Here is a 4,965-nt window from a genome sequence, read left to right as displayed (position 1 = left end):
TGGAGGTTGTACACCCTCCTCAACATCAATTGCACCGTCTTGAAAGGAGGTTCTATGTCTTGACTTTCCCATAGAGGTTCAACATCTCCTAAGTCTTCAACCACTTCTTTCTCTGCAACTATTATGGCTTTCTCCACTTGTTCCAATACAAAGCCATGTTCCTCATTGTCCACCGAAGTTTCTAGTGTCTCCTTCATGCTTTGCTCTTCTTTTGATTCTCCACATGTAGCCATAGGAGTTCTTTGAGTGCTCAGATATTGGGAAGCTATTATATTTACTAACTCGCCTAAGGCGGCCGCAAAATTTAGCACACTCTTATTCATCCTTTCTTGCCTTTGAAGAATAACACGAAGTCTGTCATCCATTGGAGGTTGGGGTGGATATGAGGATTCATTGGTTGGGAGAGAGGATTCATAATAGGAAGGTGGTTCATCTTAATAATGATATGGAGATGGTGAATATTGAGGTGGTGGTTCATGAGAGTAGTTGTGTTGGAAAGGTGGTGGTTCTGTGTATGGTTCATTTGGCTCATAAGGTGGTTGGTATGGTGGATACGGGTTAGGTTCATATGGAGGTGAATGGTTGTAGTTGGCTTGTGAGTGTGGTGGTTCAAAGTTGTGTTGAGGAGGTTCATAGGCATATGATGGGGGTCCATCATATCTATCATCTTGGTATGCATCGTGGAATGGTCTTTGTCTGTGGAACTGTGGAAGGTGTTGTTGCCGGAAGGGTTGATCAGATCCTCGTGGCTCCTTCCATCTCTGATTGTTTTGACCTTGATGCATGTTCCTGTTATAATTTCCATTCCTTGCAACAACATTGGAACCAAACTCAAAGCGAGAGGGGTGAGAACTCATAATAGTAAATAAAAATTAAAAACGAAAAATAAGAACAAATTTTAAATTAAAAAGTTATTGAAAATTAAATTTTGAATTTTAAATTTTGAAATTTTGAAATTTGAAATTTGAAATTTGAAATTTGATTTTTAAATTTTGAAATTTTAAATTTGAATTTTAAATTTTTTAATTTGAATTTTGAAAATTGAAATTTGAAATTTTGAAATTTGAATTAAAATTTTGGATTTTTGAATTTAATGAGGAAAGAGAAAAACAATAAAATGACACCAAACTTAAAATTTTTAGATCAAAACGAAGAAAACAACTAAGAACAACTTGAAGATCAAGATGAACACCAAGAACAAATTTTTGAAAAAAAAATTTTAATAACTAAATAAAAACCAATAACCTCTTAATTTACGAAAAAGCAAAAATAAAAAAATAAAAACAATAAAACAGGTAAAAAGCAAATATTTACAATAACCAATAATAAGGCACACGTCTGCAATTCCCCGGCAACGGCGCCATTTTGATGAGAGGAACTTTTGCGTCGTCTAGAAATTTGCAGATAAATCCTCGTTGCAAGTATAGTTTCTAAACCATCAAAAGTCCTTTCATACAAACATTTTGATTGTCACAAGTAACAAACCCCTTTAAAATTGATAACCGAGTATTTAAACCTCGGGTCGTCTTCTCAAGGAATTGCAGGAAAATATGTTCTTATTATTGGTTATGAGTTTGTAAATTGGGGGTTTTGAAAGTAAGGAAGCAGTATGTTGAATGATAAGAAGAATAAAATAAATAACTATAAAATAGACTCTTGGCAAGGTATGAAAACTGGAAGTCCTATCCTGGCTATCCTTATCAATTGTAATGAGAATTAGATTTTTCTCCCACTTTTTTAACCTCTAACTATGAAGGTAAGTTAAGTGGATGAATTAATTCTGATTCCTCAAGTCCTAGTCTTTCCTTGGGAAAAGTTAGAGTTATTGGAACCTGAATTAATTCTTGAAGAATTCCAATTTTTAATCAACAATGAGTTTGATAACTCAAGTGTCTCCAATGACTCAATCAAAGCCAAAAGAGAAAAATCTAAATTATTTATATAGATAAAAGAAAGCAATCATAAATCTGAAATACCTCAATTAGCACTAATAAAGATATCAAATGTAACATGAAAGAGTTCATAAATTAAATTAGAAAAATAAATAAAAGGAACATTGAACCTGTGATGAAGAAGAAATAATCCTAAATCCTAAAACTAAATTCTAAGAGAGAGGAGAGAACCTCTCTCTCTAAAAACTACATCTACTCATAAATTTGTGAATGTGAAAGCTTTCTTATGAATGGATGCATTCCCCCACTTTATAGCCTCTAATCTGTATTTTCTGGGCTGCAAACTGGGTCAAAAACAGCCCAAAAATCGCCCCCAGCGTATTCTGGTACGTTCAGGTCGCGGGCAAGTGACGCGGAGGCGTCGTCCATGCGTCCGCGCGGGTTGCGTTCCTGCCAGGTCACGCGTCCACGTGACCCACGCGTTCGCATCACCTGGCGTTGAGGCAGCTATGGAAAATTATATATCAAATCAAAGCCCCGGCCATTAGCTTTCCAATGCAACTGGAACCGCGTCGTTTGGATCTCTGTAGCTAAAGTTATAGCCGTTTGAGTGCGAAGAGGTCAGGCTGGACAGCTTAGCAGTTTCTCCAACTTCTTGTATTCCTTCCACTTTTGCATGCTTCCTTTCCATCCTCTGAGCCATTTCTACCCTGTAATCTCTGAAAACACTTAACACATATATCAAGGCATCTAATAGTAATAAGAGAGGATTAATATTAGCAAAGATAAGTCCAAAGAAACATGTTTTCAATTAAAGCACATAATTAGGAAGGCAAATGTAAAACCATGTAAATAGTATGAATAAGTGGGTAAAGAGTAGATAAAAACCACTCAATTGAGCACAAGATAAACCATAAAATAGTGGTTTATCAGACATGTGAGAAGAAGACCGACAGAACACCTAGTCAAGAGGGTAAATGAGCTGGAAGATGGACAAGGGGTTAAAGGTAGAGGAAGACCTAAGAAAATCATCTATGAGGTGGTCAAATGAGATCTACATATAAATGGTCTCTCTATAGACATGATACATGATAGAGTTCAATGGTGTTGTTTGATTCATGTAGCCGACTTTACCTAGTGGGACAAGGCTTTATTGTTGTTGTAACCCTTATTGACAACATGAAGGTTTTGAAGGCTTTTTCCACAAAGGATGATAGCCCGCCTCTATATGATTGTGCTTCCAAGAAAAAGGTTAGACTTTTTCTAACATTGTAATTGCATATATGATGATGCACTACTATTTTCAAAAGTTGGGGAAGCTAATATTGGTGTGGTTTAATGCAAACCAATAAACAGGTTAGCCTGGAACCCCTGAGAAGGAAGAATGTGTTACTTGTTATTTTAGGGTTAGAGTTCTCCCCTGATGAGCTTCTGATCCTTGAACAAATCTATAATGAATCGAGTGTCGTGCAATCAAGGCTTGAAAGGAAATATGAGATTGTTTGGCTCCCAATTGTGGAACTCCATGAATCTGAATAGACACAACAAAAGCAAAGGTAGTTTGAGGACCTGATGTTAACCATGCCATGGTTCTCTGTGTATCATCCTTTAGCGATAAGCAAGTCGGTCACCCGATTCATCTAGAGGAAATGGAAGTACAAGAACATGCCAATTCTTGTGGTTCTGGATCCTCAAGGTAGGGTTGCTTTTGCCCTAATGATATTCACATGATGTAGATTTGGTGATCTACTGCCTTCCCCTTCACAAGCATCAAAGAAGAAGCTCTGTGGAGGGAGGAGACCTGGAGACTTGAACTGTTCGTGAATGACATCCACACAGAAATATTGAATTAGGTGAGTATAAACTTTGGCATTCAAATAAACCATAAATTTTATTCCCAATTCTAGAAATCATTTTGATTATGCTTTAGTGAAATGCTTAATAAATGTCATAGCCAGGACCTAATAATTATACTTCAAATATAAGTAGGGCTAAAAATAAGTCAGTAGTATGTCAGGAGTCTGTAACCTAGTTTGTATTAGACTTTACCTTACCTTTATAAAATAGGTTTAAGTCCATACTAATTTAAAAGTTTAATTATATTAATAGGTTAGGTCCAGGCTTACAAAATAGTCTAATAGACCTGTCTTTAACGAGTATGGAACCAAATAGATGACCTTAATCAAAGAACGTATGACTCTAAAGAACAACTAATTCAGAAAATCAAATTTAGGAACGAGTACTGAACGTTGGGGCCTTAAGATTGGTTACAACTTCATGTACAAACAGGTAAGGAACACTCTGCTGGGCTCCAAACTTATGAAGCCAATGAAAAGAACCCCAACTTGAACACTGTTGGTTAAGGAATTTTAAACTAAGCGTCTAATAAACAGCCAACTCTCAATATGAACGTTGCGTTTTTAGAACACTTTAAGGAATGGCTGCCATAAGGAGGGTAGTTAGTAGGAACTAGACCGGTTTATATTTTAATTTCATCTAACCAGACGTCTTTATGTCCTATATATTGTAGAGTTAGCATCTTTTCTATTACAATCATACCTTCCTTCGAAAAGTATTCTTTATTTAATTCTACAAATCTGTTTTATTTATATTAATTGAAATGAGCACGTTCCTAGTTTTAGATACTACCGAAGTACACTTAAAACACTGTGAAGAGTAGTGTAACGGAAATTTTGAGTTTACTCTCGGTACGTGGCATCAAAGATGGTAACACTGAACACTTTAATCACAAGCATGCAGTATATAAATATAAATCCCCCACTTTTGTTCAGTTCAGACATTACATAAATTGTTCGAAGTAGGACCAGACATCGAACAATATCCGAAATAAATTCATGATTCAGACCGGATAATAACTTAGATCAGATCGAATCTCGAACTATTTTCTGTACTATATATATTAAAAAATAATTTTATTTTTTATAAATTTTTTAATTAAAAAAATGTTTTTATAAATTTATTTTATATTGTTTAAATCTTAAAAATTATTAATAAAATTAATATTTGTTATAAAAACATAAATAAATATAAAATTGTTTAAGTTTGTCCAAAC

General features: G+C 35.0%; 1 long non-coding RNA gene across 1 annotated transcript; it reads left to right on the top strand.

Annotated features, from left to right (window-relative positions):
- LOC110265882 lies at window positions 3,075-3,577 on the top strand. The gene is made up of 2 exons (XR_002352391.1): window positions 3,075-3,143; window positions 3,249-3,577. It is a non-coding gene; the product is annotated as an uncharacterized LOC110265882 (long non-coding RNA).

The sequence above is a fragment of the Arachis ipaensis genome, chromosome B08 (genome assembly GCF_000816755.2).
Source record: "Arachis ipaensis cultivar K30076 chromosome B08, Araip1.1, whole genome shotgun sequence".
NCBI lineage: Eukaryota > Viridiplantae > Streptophyta > Magnoliopsida > Fabales > Fabaceae > Arachis > Arachis ipaensis.
The sequence above is the reverse complement of the archived record's forward strand: the minus strand, read 5'-3'. Positions and strand labels throughout refer to the sequence as shown.